Consider the following 10,868-nt stretch of genomic DNA (forward strand, 5'->3'; position numbering starts at 1 on the left):
TAATTATTAGCACTGGTAACGACTGGGCTGGTTGTGTATTTCTGAAGTTTTCTCAAGTTTTGTGTAGTCGTTTATGTCCAAATACCATTGTTAGTCCTAGCTAACATGGCGTTTGCCAGCACTGTCATCAAAATAAAAGAGGAAAACAAAATTAAGACAATAATAACAGTTTTTCTGAAAGTTCATACCTGATTTGTTTTTTTATTGTTGTTGTTAACAATAGTGACTAAGTAATTGCTACGGTGTTTTGGCATAAACTATGCTGCTGTATTTAGTACATTTCTGAAAAACCAGCCTAAGGTGGTTGCTTGTCTTAATCTGGTTTCTTATGCTGGCCCAGTTTGTGTTTAGCTAATTTAGCTGAGACTTCCCAGCCTGTCCAGCTGGAGTGTCGAAACCGGCTCTGAAGCCAACTAAGACCATCAAATAATTTTAGGCTGGTTTCAATTTTCTTTTTCAGCTTTCTGTCCCAATCACGTTGGCTTTGACTCAGTCTCCATTGTAAGCATTCTCTTTATCACTCCCTGTGATGGGCGTTTGTTCTTCTGCAGATGTGGTGTGGGTGTCCCCTGAACCCCACCCCCCAGGACAGGCCTGGCTGAACGGGGGATTGTGCATTCATTGGAATGGAGGGAGAGAGAGAGAGAGAGAAGGGAGGGAGGCAGGAATGATTGAGTGGGCTGCCTAGAGAAGAAAAGGAGACAAGGGAGAAGGGGATGGGGGAGGGGAAATGTTGCTTGGCTGGGGATATGCTCTTTGGTTGAAGGAGGAGAGGGGGAGGTGGGTAGGTAAAGACACCCAGCTGGTTGGTTTTTAGAAGGAAAGATGTGCAAACATCATAGGACAAGAGAATGTACGGCTTGATGGAAAACGGGGTCATATGTGCTTAAATGAGAGTGAAACAACATACAGAACTTCCACATTTTGATTGCAACATATAATAATTGCTGTTAATAGCATTCATCGTCTGTTTGATTACGTCTTTAATATATTTTTCCGTATATTTCTGCCATATGTACATTAACTGACAGTCACCCCTGATAAGCAATTTCTAAATATATTGTAGAAACATAACTTTCTGTAAAGTTGCTTTGCAATGATTTGTATCTCTCGCGTTATCTTGTCTTTTAGAAGACCACGCTTCCCCGCCAACGTTGAGTTTTTATGGCTTTTCGTGTTTCCACTGTTATACAGTCGGGGGCGCTATTTCACATCTTCTGAACGAGTACAAACCTCCCAAACAAAAACACATGGTAACAGGACAGAGAAACAAGCGATCTCTTATGTAAACAGATGCATATTAAAATAATGCGATCATCAGCAATAGATAGCTTATAAATTAAAACTGCATAATGTTACGGAGTAAAATGTTGATCCAGGAAGTGGTATATGTCTGTGCAAGTATTGGAGGTGTTGATGGTAGCGATTTACTGGATTTATGCTTTGATAATCATACTGAATATTAACCAGATGTAGTTTTTGATAAAAATGAGATTTTATCACCTTTTTGACATAAAACCATAAATTTTTATAAAACGTACCTATATTCAAATATTCATACAGCAAAATATACTGGAGGCCATCAAATATTAGTGAAATTCATCAAAATCGCTGGCTGTGGCTGGCAACTTTTTTCAAAAATGTTGGTGGGGAAAGAGTTAATACTAGTTATAGTACTGAAACCTTTTAAAATAACTTTTTATAGAATGTCTGTCTATAGTTCGATCTATATATCACTCATTCTATCCATCATTCTATCAATCAGTCTAATCTCTAGAATAGAATTAAGCCTAAAATTGGCACTACTGTTGTATGTGTGCTTTTAATAATACTTTGGCAAATGTTAATAATTCTTTGGCAAATGTGAACACTTTTTTTTATCATGCCAGTTGCTGCTTCTATGAATTGTGTTAGGATGGAAGTGCTGACAGTGCACATGGCTCTATGGTGAGATCATGTTTGATTTGTTTTGGTTTGGTAAAGTTTGTAAAAAGTGTAAAAAGAAATGGGAGGATAGATGTGAACAGTATGTCTCTCTATTTTCTCAGAGTCAGGCGTTTTCTGTCTCACATACACTCTCATAAATTCCTTATTATCGTTAGCGTGCAACTCGATCACTCCAAGCACAAACCTGTGTTCCCTGCGCCTCCTTTGTCTCGCTTTAGTCTCCTGGGAAGGAGGTGGTACTGACACACACATGCACACATTCTCTTGAGTAAACACCCAAAGCTGTTTTTCTCTGAATATCGAGGTTATTTACATTTAACGGCATCTTTGTCCTCTTGCATGGATGCTACAGTGCTTTTGTTAAAAAAATACACTGCAGAGATTCTGACAGATTTATTTTATAATATTATTTAGTGTGCATGGAGTGTTTGTAAGAAAAGCACCATGACAACCACATTTAAGTCAAACACACACACACACACATATATATAGGCCTATATATAAACACATGCAGACTGAGTGACATCTCGCAGTCTCAGTGCACTTTAGTGAAAATCTAAGGATACATATCTTATAGCTTATTCAATGTCCACACTGTGCTTTTTATGATTTCCATGTGGAACGTTGCTGATATTTAAACATTTACAGAATCATTACACTCATCTATGTTTCATTTTTAGTATGCATGAGGAGTACGATTTTGGTCCAGTCATTTTTCAGTGAGAGCAGGGCTACCTGGTGAGAATATAAAACTAGAAGTGAAAGATTTTATTGCTTTTCATGGTGGTGTTTCTCTCAAGACATTCCAAATTCCATCAAAAAAATGTATATGAAATTTTTTTCCTTTGTTAGAAAGTAAAGCTGCCCATGGCTGTAGCTATCGAATATTTTAGTAATCGAGTATTCTACCAAAAATTCCATTGATTAATCGAGTAATCGGATAAAATGTGTTTTTGCTTAATTATATTGATGCGATATTGATGTGCGCATGCACAGTAAACCCGGGTAGGAAAATCTGACTGGTATGATAATTAGGGGCCGTTCACATATCGCGCCTAAGAACGCTTGAAAACACTAGGTGCGCCGCTTTCTTCTTCTTTCCAAAGCGCTCAGGCAGTTGCGCTCCTGAGGCGTCTGCCGTTGCTAAGCAACCATGACATTCTCTCTCCATGAAGACGCGGAAATTTCAGCAAAGGATAAATGGATTTGCAGCACTAAAAATCGCTTGCAGTAGCTCTGCTACTAAATTTATTTCAAAATGGCAATCCATATACAGCTATGATCAGCTGTTCCTTCATCTTGACTGAGCTTTCAACGTTTTTACGGGAAAAGATGAAGACGTGACGTGCCTGGAAAAAGCGTTCGCGTCACTTCCATTATGAGCGCGCATACCACGTGCCTACATTGGAAATAACAAACTTGAGTGCGCAAAAGACGTGAAATGTGAACGGCCCCTAAAATGTCAGGACACCGGACTTTATTTTGACGGGTTGACGTACCTTTACAGTTCTGTGTATGTGATGTGACGCTAGTTTTACTTAAATCAAACGGTCAAATGCTCATGAAGTGACTGTCAGAGCAGTTCTGGAGATGTTGTTCATGAGTTCACGTCCTTATTTAGTGAGACAGCAGACTCTGAAATTACCGCGAGCGTCACGCGCACTTCAGTGTGTGTGATAAAAGGAAGTCACGCTTCTGCTCCATTCATTAACAGAGACACACAGAACATGCAGGATTTATATTTAAATAGACTGTTCCGGTTTAATATTTACAGATATTAGTCCATATCATGATTTGATGTAAGTGCGATGACCTATTTTTGATTAATTCATTCAAAATGTGTCAAATTCCGTGCCATTCCGCGTTAAACTGTAAATTCCGTTTTATGACTGGATTCCACGATTCCCTCTACGTTTTCTGCATCGTGGAAATCATAGGGCCCTAGTTGTGGTATGCCAGCTCTATCTTGCAATGGGCACGCCACGACATTCTCTTTACGTTTGCCCGCGCCCTCAAATCAAAACACTGCTGACTTCTGGCAGTATGCGATTTCAGACGCAGCGCTTGTGTCTCCTTCCGCTTTGTGGGTGATGTAAACGCGTTGTGTCACATAAAAAAAAAATAATTGCGAAAGAACCTGGCATGAGATTTAAAATAAATTAAAAGAGGCTTCGAGGCAGAGGAATTTGCCTCGATCATTTTTTGTAATCGAGTTACTCGAGGAATCGTTTCAGCCCTAACATAGAGAGTAAAAAAAAAGCCCAAAATAGGGACATTTGACAAAATCAGCTTTACAAACATTCATAAACACAAACACAGACTATGGTTTTGTGTGTGTTTGTGTGTTTTCTGTCATGTTTAAGTTTCTGTTGTTCTTTTCGTTCTCTCTCCTCCTCTGCTCTGTATTTGTCTGCTGACAACCCAAAACACTTTCTTGTTAAACTTGAACTGATTCGTGCCTTGGGTGTGTCAATCTTCTCTACAGTACACACGCTTCCCGTCAGCCATGAGCTTTTGATATGTTTATGCAACATCACACACCTGTTTCAGAGGAAACTGCATGATGTTTTGCCAGATGAAATTATCAAACACCCCAAAATTTACCTTTCTGCAAAGTGCATTATGGGGCATGACCCTTCTGTGACCCCTGGATGTGATCGATGGCCATGTCACATTACTTAAATGGAGTCATGTGACTGAGCGATAGAGTTACGCCATCAATTGGTGAAATGGCACTCAGCCAATCGATGAAAAGATCGTAGTGATATGGAAAGAGAGAAAGGTCATATCAGGGTCAAAAGTGTGTGCTTGAGCCCCATTTCTTCATTATTCTGTCATCACACTTTTTCATCCCTCTTTCCTCTCTTTCTGTCCTCTGTAATGCTATTTAGAGCAAGCCGCCTTTCCAACTCCAGTTCTCTAGTGAGCTTTGACCTCTTGAGTGAGGTGTGTACAGTATGTGAGAGATTTTAGCTGTACTCTGACCTGTTGTGTAAGGTATCTATGTTAAGGTTTGTGTGTGTGTGTGTGTGTGTGTGTGTTGTGTAAAGACTCCACATTAGTGTATGTGTGAGGAGTGTGATAAGAACTAGAGCCACTCAGGCTGCACAACAGCGAGATTCTCTGCAGCTCTGTACAAGATTTAGTGCCTTTCTCTGGACTGAGATCTGTGTGTGTGTGTGTTTGCTCTGCCTCTGCTGAGTTTCACACTCCAGTAACCTGATCCGTTTCCTGTAGATGTGGGAGCCTGTATAGACGACCCCCATGTGTGTCTGTGTATGTATGTGAGCCATGTTGCTGTCAAAGTCATTGTTGATGTTGTTATAGATTTCTCACTGCTCTTGTTTCTGTAGTGTGAGATGTCTGGAGCACTAATTCTGATGACTTAATGTGGGTGTGTGCATTATGAATGTGTTTTTTAAATGACTATTGGTTTTGTAGATGAAGCTGAATTTGTCTTTGTGTCTTATAATACGTTGGTAATTTGTCTTTATCTCTTGGCCTTAGTTTGCATTTCACCTGCATGAAACTTTATGCATTGCCAACATGCGGACCGGCTGAAGATACTTGTGCAACATAAGTATCGGACGTAAACATTTAGTCTCTTTTAATTTAGTTTTAAATGTATTTTAACAGAACTCCGTTACAAATGTTTATTTTGACAGTTCTGCACTTTTTTGTGTATAAACATGAAGTAAGAAATGAAGTGCTACTTTTCTTCAATTTGCAACTGAATCTCACGTAAAGAGCATTCCTTTTAATAATCACTGAAGTTGTCAGTTTCATATATTCTACTCTTATCATTATTCTTCTATAGTAAGCTTTCTATTTAGAAATTATTGTTAATAAAAGTCAATTTTGTATGCTTCCCAACTTAAGGTCAGTGCTTTACTGTCAAATGTGTATTGAATGTGTAATATTATTGGTAAATCTGCTTCTGGCACCACCTTCTGTAGAACATAGTGTCGTTGGTGCCACTGCTCTCAGATGTTAGTCTGGAGCCCTGTAATATTAAATAATAATAGTAATTGGCAAGTAATGCAGCACCATTGGTCTATCTTTATAGCTGAGCCCTGATCAGTGCCTGATTTATTTTCTTTTTTTTCCGTAAACTGGTGTTGTAATGTGATTCTTTGTTCTAAGATCATCATACCAGTCTGTTTATATGGACACTTTAAGCTCTTAGCTGTGAGGTAACAGCATGAATAAGAGATAGAGAAAGAGGCGGGTTTTGAGGTTTATATGCTGATTGCTGAATACTGTCTGAATCATTTGGTGTGCTTGCTAGCTGGCGTGGATGTGTTACCACCTTCAGAGCGGCAGGTGTGATATACAAGGAGTATGTAAAGTTGATCCCATTTGTTTTTAGCAGAAGTATCACAGGCAAATGTGGACATTGCTTTTATTGAATGTTTATGTGGAGCCATTTGCCTGCAGCTATAGTGCCTTCCCCTGCTGTGTGTGTGTGTGTGTGTGTGTGAGCATTCGTGTGCTCTGGTTGAAAATAAATAGAACAGCAGTGTGATTTCACACCCCCCCCCCCCCTCCTCTCTCTCTCGCTTTCTTCAGCATCAGTGCATCTGTGTCATGTCACAGGGTTCTGCCGTCCCAGAGTAACCCACCTCCTCCTTCTTCACACTAAACACTCGCTTTTTCTCTCACTCGCTCTCTATACATCATCATCTTTCCTTATATATTTGCACTTACTGTGTATATACACACACTCCTTTGATATGACAGCATCTGTCAAAGATGCATTTGTAAAATACATTATTTTGTCTTTTCCTGTGTCATCAGTCCTGATCACACACATGCACACACATGCAGCACATATTTTTGTCTATACGTGTGCATGTGTGGACAGCAAGACAGTCAACACAAAAGGCTTTTGTGTGTTGATGTGTGTGTGTGTGTGTGTGTGTGTGTGTGTGTGTGTGTGTGTGTGTGTGTGTGTGTGTGTGTGTGTGTGTGTGTGTGTGTGTGTGTGTGGTCGTGCGTTTGTGCAGCCTCAGGCTTCTCCCCCAGGGAGAGATGGACAGGTGTGGAACGGACTGAGTTCTGCCTCATCGACACTGTACACACACACACATACACACACCTACATGCTCACAAACACACATACAGCAGCGCAGTCTGCTCTGATTGGCCAGCTGACCCATTGTATTTTGATTGGCCAAATACCGCAAGCACTTGTTGGAAATGTATCGCCCCTTTCCATAATCACAAGCTTCATCTTTCAAAATAAATGTAAAGACAGTTAATAATGTCCTTAGTTTTACCATCAGTTCAAGCACGAAAGGGGAACAGAGTGGTGTGACAGACAAAGTGATCACACACACACACACACACACACGATGCGCAAAACTCTGCATTTGAACATTCAGTCTCAAATACTTAAAATAATAACAAAACATACTTCCAGTAGCTGATTCAGAAGCACCAGATTGTTGTAGCAAAGTCAGAATTACCTCCTCTCCTAGGTTCACGAAACGGTAATCCATAAAATGAGTTGCTGTTCTGTTGTAAATAATCATAAAGATTCCTAAATGCATCTACTTTCTGAAGGCCAAATAAAGTGCTTTTGCTTTCGCCTAGATACACACAGCATCTCTCTGACATGGCTGTTTCAACACTAACTGCAGTTACTGAAACCAAGCTTTCTTTCTTTGTGTTAACATTTCGGTGCCATTATGCAAAAATTTCCACATAGTGACAAAGACATGTGGGGGCAAGTATGAATGAGCTGTTTAAGGGGGGCGTGGCACGAGTCTTAACTTTGATTAAAGAATATCTCTTTGGATTTGAGACTTTAGTTTTTGCAACTTTACGCATCTTCTTTATGCACCAAGAGCTTGTAACACTCCAAAGAGAAAGGATCAATTGAAATTGCATCATATGACCCCTCTAATGGGAATTTTAGTATAAACAGATGGATTTACTGATGAATATGACATTCATCTAACATGCATGCAGTACAAGTACATGCATGCAGACACGGAGTTAAACAAATTGTGTAATTTGTTATTTTGCATATGTAAAATGTAAATGTAATCATATTGACCAAGAATCCAATTGACATAATGTGTCAAGTCTACGCATTGCATTACCTACAGATCATGCTAACCAGCCAGACCTTGACCTCTTGGTTACTCCAGAACTTTGTGGCACTAATGTATAAAAAGCTATTTTGCTGAAATGAGGACGAATTCAGAGCATCAATTAAATATGGACATGGTGTTTTCTTTTAGGTCAGTTTGCAAACCATCAGATAACATTTAAATTCTGTACTCTGTCTTTTGTTCAACAGCTCTTTGTAACTAGTTAGTAATGTTTGGCTTTCTTTTTCCTCTTTACAGTTTATTATGGGTGGCAGGCCAGCCAAAGTTGTGTTGTGCTACCTTTCCATCTGATTTTTCAGTGTAGGATTATGCTATTTCCTCTGAATTAGCCAATGGGTTAATAACTACAAGAATTTGCACAACAAAACAGTGTGTTTATAATTATAATAATAAATTAAATTAAATTATTGTGTTGACAAATACCAGTCTACAATATCAAGCAGTGTAACAAACTGGTTTTGTACAGCTCAAGTAGCCAGAAACAGCTGACACTGAAAGCCCTGCACATTCAAGGTAATATTGCCTTGCCTCTTGTGTTAAAAAATAAAGTGGATAATAATAGAGTGCATTTCCTTTTCATTCAGCCCAACAAATATTAGGTGCACACTCAGAGTGAATAGTTCCATGTATTCTGATTCACTTCATTTTTTACGTGGTCCAAACAATGAAAGTTATTGGGGTCCAATGTTATTTGGTCCACGCTGATTTTGAAAATATCTTAATTTCTACTCTGCAGAAGAAAGAAAGTTACACAGATTTAGAACAACATTAAGTAATGGCATGAGTAAAAGTTGACAAGTTTAATTTTTTGGGCGAACTCTCCCATTAAGGCATAATTATGTCTGTGTAACTGTAAAATCAGGAAAAAGTAGCTATTTGACAAATTTTTTTTTTAAATGAACAGACACCGACTTACAATCTATAAAACATAGACTATGGGCTATACGGGTTATTAAACAGACTTTATTTCTGTTTATGTATGACTTACCTCTTTGGGACATGGTAAAACAGCTTTAACTGGTTACAGATGCACATGCATCTCCAATGATTTTAATGGTAGAAACGCTAGTGCCATTAAACTCTGAAGACTATATTTGCTATGTTTGGTGTGGCATATAATGACAGTCTGCACTGTCTGTCTGTGCTAGTCATCTGCACTGTCTATGCTCTGCAGGAACTGAAGTCAGTAAAGAATTGCTTGCCCAAAACTCTTGTTCACTTCAGATCTGTGAGGCTGATTTATAAAAGAAGTTGGTGCCTAAGGGTTTAGGATTTATTTGTGTGTGTTTCTGATGGAGAGGGTGCGGAAACATGTGTGAGCCTGTTTGTTGATCACCTCAGCATGGTTTTACCTGACTGACGGATATTCTTGTTGCTGGCTCTGTTTTCGTGTGTGTGTGTGTGTGTGTACTGCTATATTTGGTTCATGAGGACACAACTAATGTGTATAATGACATGGGTACTACAACATAAACATGGTTTATGAGGACACTTCCTGTGTCCCCATAAATGAAAGGCTTAAAAAACATACAAAATTGTGTTTTATGAAATTCAAAATTGGAATTTTTTATTTTAAATTTATTTAAATTTTTAATTTATGTAAAGCTGAGTTCAGACTGCACGATGTTAGCCCCGATTTTGGCTCGCCGACAGGTTTTGAGAAAATCGCCGACAAATGCCCGAAATCACAGCCAAATAGGTGCTGGTTCACGCGAGTGACAATCACGCAGTGAATGAGCAAAGATGCGATCTGAGAGAATCGCCGACAAGTCGCGGAGGCCCGTGAGATAATTGGCATGCTAAATATCTGGACCTGTTTGCGAAAGTGTTCTGACTGAAAACTACACCGGCGATGACCGACAGCCAATGAGAGAGCAAGATACAGAGCAGCAGGGAGTTCGGGGAGGAGTTATAGACCACAATATCAGCAAGCATAGCATCCTCCATATTCTTCTTTTCTATTTCTTGTTTTCGCTGCAAATCAGCGCACAGGCGATTCGTATTTCAAGCTTCTTGCGGGCTACCATTTTTAACAATAATCCCAGTCTCACGTGAGAACTCCGGTCTTGCACGCGTGATATTGCGTTGTTTCCTTGTCACATCTCGCGTGTGTTTGGTTGTGAAACTTAGTTTGCATGCCAGACAGAGTTGTCGGTGATTCTTCCTATTGTAAAGTCATGCAGTGAGAAACCTTCTGTCACAGCAGCGACTGAATGCTGGCCAAGATAGTCATGCAGTGTGAAAAGAACAGTGACCCGACTACTTTGAAAATCGTGCAGTCTGAACTCGGCTTAAGGGGTAGGTTTAGGTGTAGGGTTTGTTTAGGGCGATAGAAAATACAGTTTGTACAGTATAAAAACCATTACGCCTATGGAGAGTCCCTGTAAACCACAAATTCAAGTGTGTGTGTGTGTGTGCGTGCAACAAAGACAGTTTTGTCTACTCTGGCTGTCTGTGGATGTAGATGGAAAGTCATTTATTGAACTTTGTTAGGGAAAACAGGTTTTGTTGTGGGCTGCTGTCTGTTTCTCAAACTCAGGCTACTGTTATGTGGTCAGCTGTGTGTGTGTGTGTGTGTGTGTGGTTGAAAGAGACCTACCGAAAATGCACCACACCCTCATGAATGACTGACAGATGTTCAAAGACGTTTTAAATATTCATGAGAGAGTTCAAATGCACATGCACAGATGCTCCGTGTTTAGCGCTAGGGATTCCTGCTAGGCTTAGTTGGTTACTGTTTAGACATTAGCGTGTATGTGGGTACAGGTTTGCATGTGGGTAATTTTCGCAAACCATACATGG

Source organism: Carassius carassius, chromosome 2 (genome assembly GCF_963082965.1).
Source record: "Carassius carassius chromosome 2, fCarCar2.1, whole genome shotgun sequence".
In the NCBI taxonomy this organism is placed as follows: domain Eukaryota; kingdom Metazoa; phylum Chordata; class Actinopteri; order Cypriniformes; family Cyprinidae; genus Carassius; species Carassius carassius.